General features: G+C 37.6%; 2 long non-coding RNA genes across 5 annotated transcripts; both read left to right on the top strand.

Annotated features, from left to right (window-relative positions):
• The first annotated feature begins 9,115 nt into the window (after window positions 1-9,115).
• Window positions 9,116-22,653, top strand: LOC127073275 (uncharacterized). 4 transcript variants are annotated; one of them, XR_007785716.1, is made up of 3 exons: window positions 9,116-9,603; window positions 21,924-22,437; window positions 22,529-22,653. It is a non-coding gene; the product is annotated as an uncharacterized LOC127073275 (long non-coding RNA). The 4 variants fall into 4 exon arrangements; XR_007785710.1 differs by lacking the exon at window positions 21,924-22,437 and adding an exon at window positions 9,691-10,204; XR_007785706.1 differs by lacking the exons at window positions 21,924-22,437; window positions 22,529-22,653 and adding exons at window positions 9,691-10,204; window positions 10,296-10,420.
• LOC127073292 (uncharacterized) lies at window positions 20,377-21,193 on the top strand. Its single transcript, XR_007785718.1, has 3 exons — window positions 20,377-20,708; window positions 20,811-20,911; window positions 21,015-21,193. It is a non-coding gene; the product is annotated as an uncharacterized LOC127073292 (long non-coding RNA).
• Window positions 22,654-22,947: the final 294 nt, after the last annotated feature.

Below are 22,947 nucleotides of genomic sequence, written 5' to 3'. Positions count from 1 at the left end.
TTATTTGGCATTTAAATAATTAAAATCAATTAAAATATGCATTAAATTAAATTATGGTTTATCAAATTCCTAAAACCTCATCAAAACACCAAAGAAATGGCCATGAGATTTATCATAGGTCAAACAAGGTCAAAGGACCTTGGAGAAAAAATTTCAGAATTTTTGGAAACTTAAAACTATTTTTAAACAATTAAAAATATTCACAAAATCCATTAAATCATGAAAAAAATTAATAATGATCCAAAAAATAATTTTAATTCAGAAAATGAAAGAGGAAATTTTTTGAAATTTTTTGGTGAAACTCTAATATTTTTTGGATCAATATTAAAGTTAATATGAATTAATGAAAATAAAACAAATAAAATGAAAATCAAATAATCAGAAAAAACATGGACCACTTGATCTCCCTCATTAATTGAGGTGGCAGATCAAGTGGTCACAAGCGCGTAATCCACGATGGACTCTAGTCAACGCACCACAAACTTGGTAATTCAAACCAACGCTTATGATTAAATCATTTCAAAAGGATCATGTGGTTCTGAACACGCCAACTCACCACCGGAGCTACAGCTCGGTCTCCTTCTCAGGTGAGCCTCATCGAACTGGTTCAGTCATAACCATCACTAAAATTCAAAAGAAGGACATGATTTTAAATTTAAAATAGCACTGAGCTCGAATCTGGCCTCAATTCATCCTAACTCCAAGTATATTAAGAGATACAAGGAGTTGAAATTTGTCGTGCACGATATGAGTTGCTTTGATTTGACCTCAAAGCAACTCAATCTTGTTGCCTACATTGGTAGGACTTCAGAAAACCAAGGATCCAAGAGAATTATGGAGAATTGAGTGAGAATCAAAGAGATGATTTTTTTTGGAAAATACCTTCTATGCAGGTCTGAATTCAACTGTTCTTGCTTTGATTCGTGCTTGATATTGCTCAGAATGCTTGCAAGAGTATATTAGAATGATCAAAAGGCTTGGGATCCCTGGATTTTTGAATCTCAAAACAGTGAGATTCAAACTCAATTTCCAATGGAAATTCTCAGGTTTATCTTCTCAAATGGAAGGGTTTGGTGTTTGGGATCAAAGTTGGCACGAAGGGGTCCTCATTTCTGATGCATAGGGTCTCTATTTATAGCTAATTCAAATGATATTTGCACCCTTGAAGTGAACTTCCAAATTTGGCAATGTCTGATGCATGGGTGAATGGGTGTGTACAGGCCTATGAAATCATTCCTTTTGGTCCATAATTGAGTGTACACAAGTTTGAGATCATGTTGGAATGCTAGGTAAATATGCATAGAACTTTGAAGTTCAACCTTGCCAAATGATGATTCAATGTTCAAGCCATGCGCAACCCATTCAAATCTTGTCCAAAATGGATGAAATTGGACTTTTTGGAAAGGTTAGATCAACAGGAACAACTTTCATGTTTAACACTTTTCCATTTGAAGCATTTATCATGATGAATTTTGAGGTGTAAGTTTGGAAAATTAAACATATCAAAAAAAATTCTAAGTGTCAGACCCTATGTTCACTTATTCCACCTTGGCGAACTTTTTGTGTGAGCTTCAAATGAGAAAAGTTCCTTCATCAAAGTTGTAGATCTCTAAAAGTAATTCAAAACAGTGACAAATGTGACCTCATTTGGATTTAATATGAAGGAGTTATGCATTTTTGAAGTTGAGGAAAATCACTTGTTCAATGGTATTGGTCCAAAATGACCTATAATGTATCCTTATATCACATGCTCATAAAAGTTGAATTAGCTCTTCCTCCAAACATAAAAGTTTAAGTAGATATCTTGAATTTTATTTTTCAACTTGGAAATATTTCATCTCATAAAAATTGAGCAAGTTATGGCCTTGGTAAGTTGACTTCCAAATTAGGGTTTAGAGAAAATGACCTATAATCTTTCACCATAAAAAATGACTTTCCAAGCAAAACTAGCTCTAGTCCTTAACATGAAAGTTGTTTGTAATGTCACTTATAGTAACTTTTATCTTGGAATCATTTTCATATGACAAATATTGTAGGAGATAGGGTCTAGGGGACCCCAAATTTGATCAGATGAATTCCTCTGGTCAAACACCATCAACCAACTTGCTAGCTTGCAATTCTCTTGACTTTTGGGACTCATGGGAGATCATATATGCATAACATTATGAAATTTGAAGTATACCTTGAAATATTTGATCAATTGTTGAAGAAGCTTGTAGAAGAAGTTACACAGGATACCCAGATGAACTAGGGTTTCCAAGGCAAACCAATTCCAAACTCTTGATGAATTCTTGATCAAAATAACATGTGGAGATCATGGGGATCCATATATGATGTCTAGAGCCATTTGTATACCATTCTTGATTGAGCTCTTAGCAATGAGGGTCTTAAACCCTATAAATGACCTTGATAGATCAAAGGTGAGCATGTGCCCTACCTACAAAAGAGTTAGATATATACAAAGGCATATTTTTGGTATTGGTTAGTTAAATGATAAAATACAAAGTATGATACAATCAAATGGTGTTTGGTGATCTCTCCCAATGCAAACCCAATGGATGAGGGGTAAGGAGGATACCAAGATGTGATCCTAATGCCAATGCATATGATAAGATAGCATGAGGGATCTTAGGGTCAAAATTGGGGTCTTACAATAATCAACATATTTTGGCCCTTATCAACTCTCACTAACTTAGAACTTTGTTTGTCCTCAAACATGAACCTTGCTGACCTAAAGAAACAAGTAACTTCTGAAATCAAAAGATTAAACAAGATTTGAGAAAAGAAGACAATTGCATGGTTCAAAATTTTCAAGCGTATAAGCAAAGTGATGTTTATCACTATACTACAATAACACCATGATCATGAAATAAATTCTAAGCACAAATCTCATGCAAAACATTCTAAGATAACACATGCTCAATCATGAATCACACCTAACACATATCTTTATTAATGGACAAAGAACAAAATTCAGGGACTTGACTAACACCCAACAGTCTTGATCAAATTATGCATTCATATAAGCAAAACACATTGAAATCACAAAAGTAAAAATCACAAAGGACTTTTAAGGGTTGTAATGAGGCTTGGTTAACAAACAAGGTTCATATCTAAAGGTCTTTGAAACAAAGTTGTCAAACTCTAGAGGAGCATTCACTTTTCAAATTCTTTATAATTTACCACTTCTCTTTGGTTAAATGATACACCCTTGACCACAATTGCTAGCACAACTTATTTGCCACTTTTACTTCCAAACTATTTAACTTCTCTTTCAATTATTTTCTTTTCTTTTTTTTTCTTCATATTCTTTTCCCATTTCTCTTTCTTTTTCAAATTCTTTTCAAATTTCTTAGCAACCCACCCTTTTTATTTCTTTTCCCCAACTTGAATACAATCAACATTATGAGAATGTTCCTCAATTATCTAAGGCAAGGGACAAAATTTCAACCTCAAGAGAAGGTTGATTATTCAAGTGTTTTAAAAAAAAAATCAAGATCCAAACAAAAAATCAATGATGAACTAATATTTTATGTACAATTTCACAGTTCAACACTGATATAGATCCTGACATTTTGTCTCAAAGGGGTAAACAAATTCTAGCTCACTCACAAGGTAGGTCACTTTTGGTCAAGTGGTTGTGCTCAAAATAAAAAACTGTCTTGATCATTTTTAGGATTTCATAACTTCAACATAAATGCAAGATTAAACATAGATCAGTCGAGTTAAAACAATAAATTATTGGTCTCCTATGCATATGGTAAACAATGGAATTTCCTCACTTCTAGGCTTTGATCTAAAGTGATTCAATCAAGAACATGTAGTGAAAAATAATCTATGACATGTTATTTGTACAAATTACAAGTTTCATATTCATGTTATGGTTTAGAAAGAAATAAACATGTACCTTGCTTTTGTACCATTCTTTTCAGGCTTTTATCATTACCACTCATTTGCAAGTTGTCACATTTCAAACTTGAAACCATCACTAGTTGATTCTTCAAGTGAAACAAAACAATTATTTGGTACAAACTCAAAAAGGGGTATTTGCTAAAAATTAAAATAACTTGAATTCAAACTAAATAACTTAATTAAACTAACCACATTCATTCAAAATGTTTTTGCGACATGAAGTGTCGCACCAAAAATCTACAATTCCACATCCTATCAAGGATGGACCAAGATAAATTAACACAAAATATGTTCAATAATCTAACAACTTAAGTAAGACAACAAAAGCATAAGTCTGAAACAAATCCAAAGATAATAAATAGAAAACTAAAATAACATAACATCAGAAAGGCCAAAGAGGTCATCCATCAATCCCCATCACTCAAATCCTCTTCATCATCACTTTTTTCGCTTTCCTCCACCTCTTCTTCAGATGCCCCCTCCTGATAAAATGGTCTGCCCTCAGGCCAATTATCTTGTTACTGAAAAGTATCTCGCGAAAGAAGGTTATGATCAAAATGAGGTTCCCTAATATGCAACTATAATTGATACATGGAATCATGCATGAACATACAATCTCTTTGATTAGCCTCAAGCATAGTATAAGTACAAGCATCTCTCTCATCAAAAGGTTTTTAAGCAGGAGGTGTGAAAAGGTTGCTTGCCTTTGTCATGTAATACTTCTCTGTGTACTAGTCATCAACAACCCCATTAATGGTCTCGTGGACCATGGTTGGAAGAGGAATACGAGCTCTTTGCCAAAGCCCCATGATTAGCCCAGGAAACGCCAAAGTGCTGGGAGTTTTACTTCTTACTTAATCTATGACCGCTTTCAGCAAACATTTTAATCTCATTAGAAATGATTCTTGCAACATCCACTTGTATATAATCCAAAATGTAGTATAATAGATGATAAGTATCCAAAGGAATGAAGGAGGTATGAATTCTCAGACTTATGTTGTAACGGACCAAGGTCATCAATACCTGAGCTTCTGTTGTTAGATTATTCATAAGGAAATTCTTTGGAGCCCTTGCAGCATTCACTTCATACGACTTACCTGCCTTTACAAGTGTTTCCTTTACCAGCTCAATGTTCCAATTACCCCTAGCAAGCATTTTCCCGTACTCACACAGCATACCATCTTCGAGAGTGAGAGGATTGCTAAGATATACATTGATAGCATTTCGACTAAAAGAAACTAGCATCCCTATCACCACTGACATGAATGAGTACGTCTGGTCTTTAACTAGTATAACATTAGCATAAAACTCCCTCACTATCTCATAATTCAGTTGGGTTGGGGGAGTGCATAGCCTTTGCCAATTTTTGGCTTCAATGATTTCCAGACAATTCCTAAATTCTCCTTGAGGATTGATGTTGAAGTTTTTTCAGTCCATATATTCAGACTTGCTAGCTCTCTGTACTTATCTTACTGTTTTGGTCCTAGAAATTTATCCTAGTTAAAACTACCAACTTTGGGCCTAGGCACATACGAAGGTCCTGCATCATATGTCTTTTTCTTCTTTGAAGTAACGAGTTTTGTATGACCCATTTATGCAAAAATCAAATAAAACCAGCAAAAACCATGTCATAACCATTAATCAGACTAAAAATATGCTTATTCAATCCTATGAACAACAAGACATGACAAAATTACTATAAAATTTGAAAAAAAGAAGAAACTATGCAGCATTAGGGCGCTAAGCTCCATATGTCACGCTAAGCGACAACAAAGTCACTACAAAATTTTCTTCACTTGGCTTTGAGCCCTAATATGTCCTACAACAACACTTAATGTCGCACCTCGAAAAAATGGGGATACGACTTCAAAGCGAAGCGCGATCGCACGCTCGCAATGATGGACTGAACAGAGTCGCCACCGAACTTTATTTATTCCTAAAAAGGAAAGGGGAAATATCGATAAAACCCAAGACAAAAGAAAGGATAAGATATGGTCATCGCAACCAATATCAGGGTTCGGGAGTCGATTACGCAAGGGGAAGGTATTAGCACCCCTCACGTCCGTTGTACTCAACGGGAACCATTAGGTCAGTTGTGTGCGTTAATGTTAGTTTGAAATATTAGGCTTTTCAAATTATTAGGTGGGAAAGAAAGAATAGATAAAGAAGAAATGTTTTTGGAGTTTTTTACGAAGGACTAAACCTAAGTTTTTTTATTAGTGGGCCTGACAAGATTTACAAATCCTGCTCCTACGTATCTCAAAAGAGAAATCAAGGCTTACGTAGTTCTGGGTAGAAAAATGTTTGTTTGTTGGTCGATTTTAGCGAAAGCTATACTGTATTAATCGACGAAAACATTGTTTTACCCAAAACAGATGAGGAGTGGACGCATACCACACATCGAACGGATTTATAGATCTACATTCGGAAAAGCGTCGCTTATCTCTACTCAACAATCGCGGCCGAAACATTGTTTTGTATCACTTAAGACAATATATCTTTCATTTATGAAAAAGGTTTTTGATTAATCGCACGGCGGCGAGAAAAGAGTTTGATCGGTTGGATGTATTTTGAGTGATGGCGAGAACTTGGATGAGCGAGATATACATCTCGAATCCTAGTCTCAGGAGTGCATGGTATACACCATGTTCCATTTCCATCTTTATTGAAAGAGTTTAAGATAGGAATTAAGTATTTTGGAATTTGATTGAGAAAGGGTTTGACGAAACCACATTAACAATTTTTAGACGATGGCGAGAGTTGAGATTGGCGAGGCATACGTCTCGAATCTTAACCTCAGGAGTGCATGGTATACACCATGTTCCATTTCCACCTTTATTGAAAGAGTCTTAAATAAGATTTAAGTATCTTAGATTTGATTGAGAAAAAGGTTTGACGAAACCACATTGACGATTTTTAGATGATGGCGAGAGTTAAGATTGGCGAGGCATACGTCTCGAATCTTAACCTCAGGAGTGCATGGTATACACCATGTTCCATTTCCACCTTTTGAAAAAGTGTTTAAGTAAGAATTAGTTATTTTGGTTTTTATTGTGAAAATGACTTGACCTAGATCAAGTATTGATGGACGTTTGAGAAATTTGAATGAGTGTTCGAGAGAACAAAGTGGATGAACTCGGATGATGGCGAAAGCGAGGATTGGCGAGATATACATCTCGAATCCTAGTCTCAGGAGTGCACGGCATACGCCACGTTCCATTTCCATCTTTATTGAAAAAGTCTAGATAGGGATTAATATTTTTGAGTTTTTATTATGAAAAATGACTTGACGTTGGATCAAGCATTTGATGAAGTTTTGAGATGGGATGGAATAGGAGGGAGAAATGAGTTGCTTTGTTTATTGAGAAAATGCTCGACGTTGGATCGAGTCTTTATTTTTGTATTTTTTGAAATTGTTGATTTTATTCTTATATTAGTATCTAACTAAACAACCAAGCAATAGAGAAATAAAATAGTACAAGATTATTACACATTGGGGGAATGGGGTACATTTTGTCAAATGGGGATTAAAAAATCATGAAATAAATAAAATCGGGCACAAACAAATAATGCATGAGTGTAAGTGCAAGAGAACCGGCTCATTGTAAGAAAGCCCAAGAGTAAGCTATGTGAGGTTGACGGCGATGCTTAAAAAGCAATCGACTTACAAGGGTGTGAAAAAGGGGCTCGATATTAAATCGAGAAAATATGATTTTTATAAGTTAAAAAAAATGGTTTCGAATGCATGATGCAATTAAAAGAAAAAAAAATCTATATTATTAAACAATAAATGATAAAAAAAGAAATGTGAATAATAAAGCATAAAAAGAAAATATTAAAAGAATGAAAAACTACACCTAGGAGTATCGAACCCACTACACTAAAGATCTAGAAGTCACTCCCCTCCACCAGACCATTTACTAACTAACTGATATTCTAATACTAATTTAAATATATAAACTAAGGTAAATTAAAAGTATGAATTAAAATAAAAATAAGAAAGGGATGGTCTAATAATGGATGATTAATTAAAATAAATGGGGGAATCCCAAACGCAACCCTAGCCGCCTGGCTGTTGGGTGGGGATTGCAATTTTAATTACCAATAATACCAACAGGCCAAAATAAATGGCAGATGGTAAAAACTAGACCTGCCAATTAATTGGGTTTTGAATACTTTTTATTATTATTAAAAAAAAAAAGAATAAATAAAAGGAAAAGAGAATAGAGAGGCGCAAAATCTCTGAAGATTCGCCATCTCTCTCTCACAAAGACAGAAACAAAAAGAAAAAGAAAACTCCCCGTCCTACTCACTCTCTCAACTTCTCTCTAAACCTTGTTTGTCGTCTCTATCGCTTCTCTATCGCTTCTCTATCGCTCATCCCAAACCTATCTCAAACGCAATCACCTCTCTCAATCTCTTCCAATCGCGTCTCTCTCACCCTCAATCCTCTCAAACCTAAAGACGCCACATAAGAGAGATTCAGAGGGAAAACGAAGTGGTGCTCACCTTTGGATATGATTCGGTGGTGGCAGCGAGCTTGCAATGAGCTCTCTTTGTTAGGTTCGTTTTTCTTGATCTTTCTTAGATTTAGGGTTTTAAGTTTCGCCGTTTTTCTTCCCCCTTCTCTCTGAATCGCTCTCATCTATTTATGCCCCGGATTAGGGTTACAAATTGATGCTCAAGAGTTCGAAAGGAGAAAGTTCCAGGATTGCTTTTGGATGCTCAGAATTGGAGTGCCTTCTTTGATCATTGGACTCGGAAAGGTAATCTGAGCATATGCTTTCTTTTTCGCTTTTGCCTTAATCCCCAAATTGGGAAATTTCGAATTTTGAAATCTTACTGCCTTGTTTATTGCTTTTACTGCAGTGAATTTCTTGGCCTTCGATGGAAACTTAGGAGTACTGGCAGCAGCCTTTTCAGTCCTTTTTGGTAAAAGCATTGGGTTGATGCTTCTTCCGCCATGGCCAAATTTGAGACGAATACACGCTGAGATGAATACACGCTTAGAGGCGTGAACGTGAAGATTATTGAGTTTCTTGACAAAATAGGAGTTTTTCCCCTTGAGGATGACGACTCATCATCCAAAGCCAAAAGAGAATGTAATTGCAGTAGAGAAATTATTGCAAGCGCTCCCCGGTTTTCACACGAAGTTTGTCGGAATCAAGATTTTCTAGCTTGCTAACAACAGGATTGAATTGGAACGGTATATCCAATTTTTCAGCTTCTTCGGAAAGCTTATGAGCCAATTTGATCCGAGACCTCTTTTAAGCGAGTGGACCTACTTCTCAAAATCTGCGTATGGTCGACAATAGCATCCGATAGAGTTGATGATTTCTGCTCTCTAAGATCCAGCAACTTCTTTGTAGCATATCTAACAGTACTATGAGGTTTACTTAATCCTCCAAGAAGAGACCCACAAAACGATGGCTTGATTGAAGAATTCAGATTAGACAAACACCCCTCCAAATCCCAGCCACCCCAGACTTTACTGTCAAATTCTAAACCAGAGGATGACGTGGGATTAACCGTAGGTATTTGGAAGGAGTTAAAGACGGTTTGGTGGTTTGAAAGTGGACGGTTATTGCAGAGGAAAAACGAGAATGATGCATGCCTATCCAATTTACTCTGCAAATCTGGAGAGTGCTGAGAACCCAATCCCTTGGACAAGTTTGCAGATATATCAACTAGGTATGTAAAACCATGTACTTTATCTCCCAAAATAGTTCCAATATTTTTCAAATGCAGATGAGTTGACATTACTTTTATCCTCTACAGCATGTGCAAACCAATCGATTTTTGAGGAAGGAAGTGTTCTAAACATCTCATCTGTTGTAGACTTTGGGGGAAAATCATACAACCTGCAGCAAGTTTGCTTCGACCCGCTGAGATGTCGAGAGTCATGATTTTGCCAGGTTATTTTCTACGGCATATGATTGCAATATGATAATAAGCCTCCTCCTAGTACACCTTAAACCCTGCTCATTCTCTTTCAGCAAAAACCGGTAAACGTCATGCTTGCTGTAATTGCATTAGCACATCAATGTACTAATCTGGTTATCGTCATTGCAGGTAGGACCTTGATCATCATCGCATCCCATTGCATATACCTGCAATCAGACTTACAACTTCTATGCCCCAAAGATAGACTCCCTGCTGTGATGTGTGCATTCTGCTGTCTGCCGAAATCAATTAATGTTCAAATTTATTAATTTTTTTCAGCAATCCATTGGCCCAGTCTTGGAGACTCATTTTTTGACAAGCATCAAGGGCTCGTTCCAACATGCGAAGAGTAGGCTCTATTGCTCAGGAAGCAATTTTTCCTTTGTATGAATTTCTCTATGAAGGCTCTACCTTACTGTATCTCTTTACATTGCTTCTAGGCCGTAAGGAAATTGAATGAGGCAAAGAGAACTTTGAATCTAGTGCACACTACAATGCTGATTTTGGAAAAGAATAAAATCTAATGTGAAATTCTCAGAGCCATGGATATGAAACGCAAGCTGCTTATTGATTGCCACGGGATTCTACAGGTTCTTTCTCTTCATCAAATTCCTCTCTGTGTTTTATATTGATATCATATTTCAATCTCTGTTGGAAATCCTCCACTATAAGCATTGTACCACCAGTTACAGGAGAAAGAAAAAACAACTAGGACCTTTTCAAGATTAGCATCATAACTTTGCAACCATGTCGTCCTCAATATCACCGGCCTCATAGAGAAGGTTTGAAGCATTCATAATAAGTGGAAGGTTCGTCCTAAGCTTAGCCTTGATGATCTTTTCAACAACTTCCTTCAATTTTGAGCGGTTTGTGTTTATTTCAAGCAATACCGGACTCTCGGAGCAAACATAACATGATTTGTTTGATTCAAACGGCTCCACTGGCATAGGCAGCAGGTTTCTTGACGGGCGTTACAGGTAATATGTCATTCTTCATCTGATGCTTCTGCAGCATATACTTCTGCTTTCGGTATCCACCGTGGCTGCAGCATCAGAGCCTAAGGCATGTGCTTCTGACTGCAAATGCTTGCATATAATTCCCCACTAAAGAGCAGCCTCTGCTTAGTGTTTGCCGGTCACATTTTATGCTGCAGATTTTGTGACCACGACATGTTCTTGTGGCAAAATTGTTGTAGCTTTAAGATGCACGGCACGTTGTGATGCAGGTTTTGGCTTTTGATTTTATGCAGAATTCACTTGTGTTTGGGAAGCATTTGAGTAGCATTTTTACTGTTTGTCTTTTTGAATTTCATTGCAAGTTTGGTTTATTGGCTGTCTTCTGGTTATTGTGTAGGTTGCTACTGTTCTGTGTATTGTTTCCTTTGTCATGATATTTAACAGTTGCTGTTGTGGCTTTTGTAAATGAAATCGGGACTGCTGTGATATTGCAGGTTGGATAGAATTGACCGCACCGCCGAAGGCTGCATAGCAGATGACGTTTGCATGACTGATTTGAGAGGTATTCGACGGGTTTGGTTGCAGAAGGCTCCGTTGTTGTTGTTGCGGGACTCGGATAGACTTTTTTCATTTGAATTGCTCATGATGTATGCCATGAAGTTTGATGTATGTAGCATAAAATGTATATGAATAACCAATGAGGCATAATGTAATGCTTATGTAAAATGCTTGTTTTAATATGTAAAATGTGCTCATGATATGTAAATATTAATGGAATGAAGTGTATGAGAATGTAGCATTACGTACCATGCTTTTTTTATATTGCCTTTTTTATGGATATGCAAATGATCATAAAATGTGGATAATTGAGAAGTTGGTTTATAAAATGGAAAGGATTTTTAGGCATAATCCAAAACTAACTTAAATATCAATTTAAATAATAATAACAAATCAGTAAAAACCAAATTAAAATCAAATTAATTTATAATTCATTTAAAATTACTTGGATATCAACTCTAACATTCATTTGGAAATAAAAATCGATTAGAGTTTTAATCATTAGTAAAAATAAACAATTAAGATTAAATTGACAATTGGAATTAAACTTAATTTGAAATTAAAATCAAATTAAAAAATAAAAAAGTCAAGATATTAAAATCCATTTTATACTGATGAATGTATGCAAATGCAAAAATAAAAAAAATAAAAAAAATGGAAGAATTTCAGGATCAAAATCGGGGTATGACAGTTGCCCCTATTTAAGCGTCTTCAACTATAGAATATGAAGCAAGACACTCTTCATATGATCGTAGTGGGAGATGGTTAAATACTAAGAAGACCCGGATTTTGATCCTGAATCCCCATGACACGATGTGATAGGATATGATATGATGGGATATGATATGATATGATGGGATATGATATGATATGCATGGATTCTCTTCTTTTTTGTGATTTTTTTTCATCTGCTAGGGATATGGTGGACCCTTAACAGGAGATGCTAATAGACAGACCAAATTGTGGTGAATGCTGGTGGTCCACAGGAAGACAGACAAATGGTAAGAAACAACTTGCTGGGAAAACAGTCCTGCTGGAGAATCAGACACACACTGGGGAGTATTCAAAGTGAGATTTGATAAACGACACTTAGAATACAACCGAACAAAGAAAAAGATGCTATGACAGGTTCATATAAGACCTGACAACGCTGGGGAATAATCAAGGAGAAAACTCTTCAGAACAGGTTCATGTATGACCTGACACCGGAATAAGGGTTCAACAACAGGTTCATACATGACCTGAATGGTATTGAACAAAGAATCTTCAGAGTAGGTTCAAGCATGACCGGACCCCGGAATAAAGAGGTTCAATGACAGGGTCGTATAAGACCTGAATAGGATTGAACAAAGAATCTTCAGAGCAGGTTCAAGCATGACCGGACCCCGGAATAAAAAGGTTCAATGACAGGTTCATATAAGACCTGAATAGGATTGAACAAAGGATCTTCAGAGCAGGTTCAAGTATAACCTGACCCCGGAATAAAAAGGGTTCAATGACAGGTTCATATAAGACCTGAATAGGATTGAACAAAGAATCTTCAGAGTAGGTTCAAGGATAACCTGACCCCGGAATAAAAGGGTTCAATGACAGGTTCACATAAGACCTGAATAGGATTGAACAAAGAATCTTCAGAGTAGGTTCAAGGATAACCTGACCCCGGAATAAAAGGGTTCAATGACAGGTTCACATAAGACCTGAATAGGATTGAACAAAGAATCTTCAGAGTAGGTTCAAGGATAACCTGACCCCGGAATAAAAGGGTTCAATGACAGGTTCATATAAGACCTGAATAGGATTGAACAAAGGATCTTCAGAGCAGGTTCAAGGATAACCTGACCCCGGAATAAAAGGGTTCAATGACAGGTTCATATAAGACCTGAATAGGATTGAACAAAGGATCTTCAGAGCAGGTTCAAGGATGACCTGACTCCGGAATAACAACAATTGGACTTTGAAATGAGTTCCAGTAACAACTGAGCTTGGAATAATGCCTAACAACAACTGATTTTTAGGAGACACCAATGAGCCTTGAAACAATTCCAGGGAATGACATAGGGGTTCTGGAACTTCGTCAGAATAAAAGTGACATGTCTGGGAATTCATCAGAGAGTAAAAGAAACAAATTCTGGAAATGCATCGGAATTACAAGTGATATTCCGGAAATACAGCCGAATGCAGACACATCCGGTAATACATCAAGGGAATTCTGGAAATACATCAGAATATAGACACATCAGAGAACACCTCAGATAGATGGTGAAACATCTGGAGATACATCAGACCAGTTATGGAAATTCATCAATAAACCAAGGAGTAATCCGGAAATTCATCGGATAATCCAAAAAGAAAATGAACCTTAATGGAAAATTTTCTAATAGGTGTCAACTGGGTTGGATTTGAAAATGCCTGCAAAAACCGGATGATGGTTTAAGGGCACCAAATACATACTGGAATCAAAGGTCAAAGGATATAGGATCAACAACAAGACCTGGGTCAATGCAAAATGAGCACGAAGTACATTTCGGCCATGCATGATTTGAATTTCCTTTATGCATGATATATGAATGATCATGCAATGAGAATGCTGACACTTGAGCAGACTGGGAGTTTGTAAAGGCTTTTTATGGAAGCTCATGATTCCTCAACACCGAGAACTCAACCAAATATTTTATGATAGATGTTGCCAAAGGAGGATTCTACCCAGTTTGATAGCCACAACTTAGCCAATGGATCCTTTTGGAGGATTAATGAATCGTGCTAGCATAACTTTCGGGCACTCGTCTTGAACTCAACAGTTGTTGACGTATGGCAGAATTCGTTTGAGCAGTTTGAAAGCACAAAGAAGGGGGGTTTGCCCCTCTGTGGCTCATCTTGCCCCAGTTTGTTGGGTCTTGGCAATGTTCACTTTGAAAGTGAGTTTGGAAACAAATTGCCATGAGACTACCTCGAGATGGCTTGCCCCAAGTGTTTGAAACTTGCAGCGGTCCGAACTTGACTAACCAACTGCTGGAATGGTAGACTCTTGATTGTCTGTTTTTTGGATAGTTGGACTCATTGAGCTCTGAGGTGGCTTGCCCCGGACTAAGTCTTGAAGCAAATTACTCTTGGCTAACTGAACCATGGAGTGATTGGACTTACTGAGCTCTGAGGTGGCTTGCCCCGGTCTAATTCTTGAAGCAGATTACTCTTGCCTTAAGGACACTTAGAGTGATTAGCTCGAATTAACTGATGCTCAAAGTGATTTGCCCTTGACTAGACTTCTTTCACTCCATCAAGTTCCTCAACTGTGTATTGAATTTCTTTGATGCTAAGTGTTGACTCGCAAATAAGATTGTTCATTCAAAAATGGTAATTTTAATTCAATGTTTATGCAAAAATTTGAAACCAAAATTTATTGATATGAACGGGTGAAATACAGTGAACGAGTCGTTGATAAGAACACAAATGGTGATCAACTCATTCACAGTATGCAAGCTGGTGCCATCAAATGATTAACAAAAATCGTTTGGAGTCAAGTTAACACCACCTGGTTATAGTATGCTTTCAAAATGAACCATGCCTCAATTAGGTCTTTTAAGGGTTGTAACGTGGTCTGGTTCACGGTTCTTTGAAACAAAAGGATATAAGGCTCAAAATTTGTTTTTACCCACCCCTTCTTCTTGATGATCTCCAGTTCCTATGTTCAGTTAATTCAATACACGCATTTCGACTTCTAAGAGGGTTCGAAGGTGCGATGGTAAGGATGAGGGTTCAAGATAGATTTCCTTGAATGGCAGTCACCTTATTTTGTTTTTGGTGAGGATTTAGTGACCTCTTTTAATTGATTTTCTTTATCCCTGATTTTGCCTGGACCGCTTCTTTGAAGCTTTCGGTCCATCGGGATGCCCTGACTTTTGCCTAAGTCACTTTGTGGTATTTGACTTAGCGGGCTTTTTCTGTTTTTTTTTTTTTAAAAGGTGTGACTGCCATATTATTGGTGGATAAGGATCAACCAACACTAATTTTAGCTTTTCTTAGCTTCTTCGACACTTCAACATGTGCGCGAAGGATAACATGTGGTTGAACCTATTTGGAGGGTGTTCATATGGACGATTTTTTTGAAAGATCGAATGCACGATCAAACTATCTGAACATAACTACCCTGCCCCAGGTTAAGATTAAGGGTTTTAGATCTGAAATAAACACCAACTTCTAGGCTCAAAGTGGTTGTCTAGGGATTAACTCCTTATAACTTCAGTGTTTGGGGATTTGAAACAATGCCTTACATCATCGACAAGGTTTTACTCAAAAGCATACCACAACAATTTCAGGTGTTTCGTTTTCATCATCCTCCCTCCAATCTTTGTTAACACAACGGTTTGATAAACAAAAATGAATGAGAGGAGTATTTTGTTTTTGTTTTTTAACATAAATGAAAAACGAGTGAATACGAATGGATTAATTCAAAAGATGCATAAACATTTCATTAATCTTACCAATTCAAATAAAACAACAATGCTTAAAAGCAAATAACAACCAACATGCAAAGAAACTACAAAAGAAGTGTTGAAACAGCCAAATGATTGCCAGCTTTAGGGAATTGATTTCTTCAAACTTTAAGATTGGGATCAACCAGCTTTTTGACATGATGATCTTCAAATTCTTTTCTTTCAATCTCATCGTTGAACGCAACCTTCTTGAATCCACTACTCACTTCTCCTTTTCTTTCATTGGTATGGGTCGTGACATTGGAAATCCAAGACGGTATCTCAATGCTCTTACCAGGAAACAATGATAGCTCATTAGCCACATCCCTGACATCTTCCTTGTGGAACAAAATCTTGAGGGGTTCCATGGGTCCTTTCCCTTTCTCATTACCTGGCTCAGAAATCAGGGTATATGTACTTGACCCTTCCTCCTTGAGTGTTGGTGACCTTATGTCAATCAATCCTTGCAGCTTGAGCTTAAAACTCTTGCATTCCTCGATGGAGTGCCCCATTGTTCCAGTATGGTATTCGCACTTGATCTTCGGGTGATCTTCTTCAAAGACTAAGCTCTTCTTGTTAATCAGTTCTCGTACCAAATATTTTAGCGCACAGCAAGAATCTAGGTCATGTCCCAATGCCCCTTTATGGAATTCACACGTTGCATTTGGATTGTACCATGGTAGGTCTGGTGACACAGGCGTGAGAGCTCGAGGGGTCACCAAAGCATTCTGGATCAGTAGCGGGTAAAGCTTGCTATATGGTACCGGAATCGAGTCATTGTGATCCTGGTTCTTCTTGCTCTGATTCTGATTTTTGTTTTGAACCCGACTTCGGTGATTTTGAGGAGGAATGGCCAGAGGATGTTGATGATGACGTCTTGAGGGAGGTCCATATACTGGTAAATGAGGAGTTGCCACATAGAATTTCCCTTGACTTGAGGTAACACCGGACGGATGCGGGGTAGTAGCTCTCTTTGTTGCAGCAACGTATATTGGGTGACCCTCTCTTCCCAACAAGACTTGCAGGGTTTCCAAAACCCATCTCATTTGGCTCTTCAAAAGATTAAGTTCCTCCTTCAGCGCTTCTTGGCTTTTCCTTAGCTCGTCCATCATTCCCTGAGACATGGTTCTTTGCTCCTCGCGTGTTGAGAATCACTTTGCTTCACGGACAAAAGATGGATGAGTTTTTTTTGGTATTTTGTCTGGAGAATGACATGCATTATGATGCGATGCAAATGCAATGGAATGTGAATGAATGCAATGCAAGCCATGCACATTTGTGCTTTTTCTTTAATACACGGGTTCAAAAGTCCGAGGTACTGATAAATCTGATTGTTTTCCAAGAATAGGTTCTCACCGGGTAAGATCTAAGGTTTTGTTACAAAGGATTCCCAGAGTCATTGATTCACAAGACTGTTTGACGCTTACGGGAAATACTTCCCGGTCGTCAACTCCATCAAGGGAATCTATTCTGGGTGAGGTTCTCGTACCGACTCTTACGAAGTATACACCTCGCGAGTCCGTACTACGCAACCATCGACTGGGTTCTAGACAGGGTACTCAGAGTCATGGATTCGAAAGACTGTTTGACGCTTACGGAAAATACTTTCCGGTCATCAACTCCATCTAGGGAATCTATTCTGAGCGAGGTTCTCGTATCGATTCTTACGAAGTATACACCTCGGGAATCCATACTACGCAACCATCATTTCTAGTTGGCCAAAGGTTTAATGTTCTAAAAGGTCCTTAGAGTCATGGACCCCTTTGAAACATCGCCGCTTACGAGGTATACACCTCGGGCGACAATATTTGCAAAAGGATCTACTCTAAGTGAGGTTCTCGTACCGACTCTTACGAAGTATACACCTCGGGAGTCCGTACTACTCAACCATCGTCCTATCTTATGTTTTTTCACTCTAGACTCGGGTGTAGAGTCTTTCCCACATGGTTTGCAATCAAATACCCAAGTACCAACAATCACAATAGAACCAATATACAACAGATATCAATATAACAATAAAGATATTAAAAGCAATAAATAAGGAAAAGCCACACAATTAAACAAACAAAGGCACACAAACGTCCTAACTAGGCTTGACTCACTTAGGGACTGACAGTGATTCCCCAGTGGAGTCGCCATCTGGCGCACCTCGAAAAAATGGGGATACGACTTCAAAGCGAAGCGCGATCGCACGCTCGCAATGATGGACTGAACAGAGTCGCCACCGAACTTTATTTATTCCTAAAAAGGAAAGGGGAAATATCGATAAAACCCAAGACAAAAGAAAGGATAAGATATGGTCATCGCAACCAATATCAGGGTTCGGGAGTCGATTACGCAAGGGGAAGGTATTAGCACCCCTCACGTCCGTTGTACTCAACGGGAACCATTAGGTCAGTTGTGTGCGTTAATGTTAGTTTGAAATATTAGGCTTTTCAAATTATTAGGTGGGAAAGAAAGAATAGATAAAGAAGAAATGTTTTTGGAGTTTTTTACGAAGGACTAAACCTAAGTTTTTTTATTAGTGGGCCTGACAAGATTTACAAATCCTGCTCCTACGTATCTCAAAAGAGAAATCAAGGCTTACGTAGTTCTGGGTAGAAAAATGTTTGTTTGTTGGTCGATTTTAGCGAAAGCTATACTGTATTAATCGACGAAAACATTGTTTTACCCAAAACAGATGAGGAGTGGACGCATACCACACATCGAACGGATTTATAGATCTACATTCGGAAAAGCGTCGCTTATCTCTACTCAACAATCGCGGCCGAAACATTGTTTTGTATCACTTAAGACAATATATCTTTCATTTATGAAAAAGGTTTTTGATTAATCGCACGGCGGCGAGAAAAGAGTTTGATCGGTTGGATGTATTTTGAGTGATGGCGAGAACTTGGATGAGCGAGATATACATCTCGAATCCTAGTCTCAGGAGTGCATGGTATACACCATGTTCCATTTCCATCTTTATTGAAAGAGTTTAAGATAGGAATTAAGTATTTTGGAATTTGATTGAGAAAGGGTTTGACGAAACCACATTAACAATTTTTAGACGATGGCGAGAGTTGAGATTGGCGAGGCATACGTCTCGAATCTTAACCTCAGGAGTGCATGGTATACACCATGTTCCATTTCCACCTTTATTGAAAGAGTCTTAAATAAGATTTAAGTATCTTAGATTTGATTGAGAAAAAGGTTTGACGAAACCACATTGACGATTTTTAGATGATGGCGAGAGTTAAGATTGGCGAGGCATACGTCTCGAATCTTAACCTCAGGAGTGCATGGTATACACCATGTTCCATTTCCACCTTTTGAAAAAGTGTTTAAGTAAGAATTAGTTATTTTGGTTTTTATTGTGAAAATGACTTGACCTAGATCAAGTATTGATGGACGTTTGAGAAATTTGAATGAGTGTTCGAGAGAACAAAGTGGATGAACTCGGATGATGGCGAAAGCGAGGATTGGCGAGATATACATCTCGAATCCTAGTCTCAGGAGTGCACGGCATACGCCACGTTCCATTTCCATCTTTATTGAAAAAGTCTAGATAGGGATTAATATTTTTTGAGTTTTTATTATGAAAAATGACTTGACGTTGGATCAAGCATTTGATGAAGTTTTGAGATGGGATGGAATAGGAGGGAGAAATGAGTTGCTTTGTTTATTGAGAAAATGCTCGACGTTGGATCGAGTCTTTATTTTTGTATTTTTTGAAATTGTTGATTTTATTCTTATATTAGTATCTAACTAAACAACCAAGCAATAGAGAAATAAAATAGTACAAGATTATTACACATTGGGGGAATGGGGTACATTTTGTCAAATGGGGATTAAAAAATCATGAAATAAATAAAATCGGGCACAAACAAATAATGCATGAGTGTAAGTGCAAGAGAACCGGCTCATTGTAAGAAAGCCCAAGAGTAAGCTATGTGAGGTTGACGGCGATGCTTAAAAAGCAATCGACTTACAAGGGTGTGAAAAAGGGGCTCGATATTAAATCGAGAAAATATGATTTTTATAAGTTAAAAAAAATGGTTTCGAATGCATGATGCAATTAAAAGAAAAAAAAAATCTATATTATTAAACAATAAATGATAAAAAAAGAAATGTGAATAATAAAGCATAAAAAGAAAATATTAAAAGAATGAAAAACTACACCTAGGAGTATCGAACCCACTACACTAAAGATCTAGAAGTCACTCCCCTCCACCAGACCATTTACTAACTAACTGATATTCTAATACTAATTTAAATATATAAACTAAGGTAAATTAAAAGTATGAATTAAAATAAAAATAAGAAAGGGATGGTCTAATAATGGATGATTAATTAAAATAAATGGGGGAATCCCAAACGCAACCCTAGCCGCCTGGCTGTTGGGTGGGGATTGCAATTTTAATTACCAATAATACCAACAGGCCAAAATAAATGGCAGATGGTAAAAACTAGACCTGCCAATTAATTGGGTTTTGAATACTTTTTATTATTATTAAAAAAAAAAAGAATAAATAAAAGGAAAAGAGAATAGAGAGGCGCAAAATCTCTGAAGATTCGCCATCTCTCTCTCACAAAGACAGAAACAAAAAGAAAAAGAAAACTCCCCGTCCTACTCACTCTCTCAACTTCTCTCTAAACCTTGTTTGTCGTCTCTATCGCTTCTCTATCGCTTCTCTATCGCTCATCCCAAACCTATCTCAAACGCAATCACCTCTCTCAATCTCTTCCAATCGCGTCTCTCTCACCCTCAATCCTCTCAAACCTAAAGACGCCACATAAGAGAGATTCAGAGGGAAAACGAAGTGGTGCTCACCTTTGGATATGATTCGGTGGTGGCAGCGAGCTTGCAATGAGCTCTCTTTGTTAGGTTCGTTTTTCTTGATCTTTCTTAGATTTAGGGTTTTAAGTTTCGCCGTTTTTCTTCCCCCTTCTCTCTGAATCGCTCTCATCTATTTATGCCCCGGATTAGGGTTACAAATTGATGCTCAAGAGTTCGAAAGGAGAAAGTTCCAGGATTGCTTTTGGATGCTCAGAATTGGAGTGCCTTCTTTGATCATTGGACTCGGAAAGGTAATCTGAGCATATGCTTTCTTTTTCGCTTTTGCCTTAATCCCCAAATTGGGAAATTTCGAATTTTGAAATCTTACTGCCTTGTTTATTGCTTTTACTGCAGTGAATTTCTTGGCCTTCGATGGAAACTTAGGAGTACTGGCAGCAGCCTTTTCAGTCCTTTTTGGTAAAAGCATTGGGTTGATGCTTCTTCCGCCATGGCCAAATTTGAGACGAATACACGCTGAGATGAATACACGCTTAGAGGCGTGAACGTGAAGATTATTGAGTTTCTTGACAAAATAGGAGTTTTTCCCCTTGAGGATGACGACTCATCATCCAAAGCCAAAAGAGAATGTAATTGCAGTAGAGAAATTATTGCAAGCGCTCCCCGGTTTTCACACGAAGTTTGTCGGAATCAAGATTTTCTAGCTTGCTAACAACAGGATTGAATTGGAACGGTATATCCAATTTTTCAGCTTCTTCGGAAAGCTTATGAGCCAATTTGATCCGAGACCTCTTTTAAGCGAGTGGACCTACTTCTCAAAATCTGCGTATGGTCGACAATAGCATCCGATAGAGTTGATGATTTCTGCTCTCTAAGATCCAGCAACTTCTTTGTAGCATATCTAACAGTACTATGAGGTTTACTTAATCCTCCAAGAAGAGACCCACAAAACGATGGCTTGATTGAAGAATTCAGATTAGACAAACACCCCTCCAAATCCCAGCCACCCCAGACTTTACTGTCAAATTCTAAACCAGAGGATGACGTGGGATTAACCGTAGGTATTTGGAAGGAGTTAAAGACGGTTTGGTGGTTTGAAAGTGGACGGTTATTGCAGAGGAAAAACGAGAATGATGCATGCCTATCCAATTTACTCTGCAAATCTGGAGAGTGCTGAGAACCCAATCCCTTGGACAAGTTTGCAGATATATCAACTAGGTATGTAAAACCATGTACTTTATCTCCCAAAATAGTTCCAATATTTTTCAAATGCAGATGAGTTGACATTACTTTTATCCTCTACAGCATGTGCAAACCAATCGATTTTTGAGGAAGGAAGTGTTCTAAACATCTCATCTGTTGTAGACTTTGGGGGAAAATCATACAACCTGCAGCAAGTTTGCTTCGACCCGCTGAGATGTCGAGAGTCATGATTTTGCCAGGTTATTTTCTACGGCATATGATTGCAATATGATAATAAGCCTCCTCCTAGTACACCTTAAACCCTGCTCATTCTCTTTCAGCAAAAACCGGTAAACGTCATGCTTGCTGTAATTGCATTAGCACATCAATGTACTAATCTGGTTATCGTCATTGCAGGTAGGACCTTGATCATCATCGCATCCCATTGCATATACCTGCAATCAGACTTACAACTTCTATGCCCCAAAGATAGACTCCCTGCTGTGATGTGTGCATTCTGCTGTCTGCCGAAATCAATTAATGTTCAAATTTATTAATTTTTTTCAGCAATCCATTGGCCCAGTCTTGGAGACTCATTTTTTGACAAGCATCAAGGGCTCGTTCCAACATGCGAAGAGTAGGCTCTATTGCTCAGGAAGCAATTTTTCCTTTGTATGAATTTCTCTATGAAGGCTCTACCTTACTGTATCTCTTTACATTGCTTCTAGGCCGTAAGGAAATTGAATGAGGCAAAGAGAACTTTGAATCTAGTGCACACTACAATGCTGATTTTGGAAAAGAATAAAATCTAATGTGAAATTCTCAGAGCCATGGATATGAAACGCAAGCTGCTTATTGATTGCCACGGGATTCTACAGGTTCTTTCTCTTCATCAAATTCCTCTCTGTGTTTTATATTGATATCATATTTCAATCTCTGTTGGAAATCCTCCACTATAAGCATTGTACCACCAGTTACAGGAGAAAGAAAAAACAACTAGGACCTTTTCAAGATTAGCATCATAACTTTGCAACCATGTCGTCCTCAATATCACCGGCCTCATAGAGAAGGTTTGAAGCATTCATAATAAGTGGAAGGTTCGTCCTAAGCTTAGCCTTGATGATCTTTTCAACAACTTCCTTCAATT

Source organism: Lathyrus oleraceus, chromosome 1 (assembly GCF_024323335.1).
Source record: "Lathyrus oleraceus cultivar Zhongwan6 chromosome 1, CAAS_Psat_ZW6_1.0, whole genome shotgun sequence".
NCBI classification, from domain to species: Eukaryota; Viridiplantae; Streptophyta; class Magnoliopsida; order Fabales; family Fabaceae; genus Lathyrus; species Lathyrus oleraceus.
Note: the sequence above shows the minus strand (reverse complement) of the source record. Positions and strands in the feature narration are given on the sequence as shown.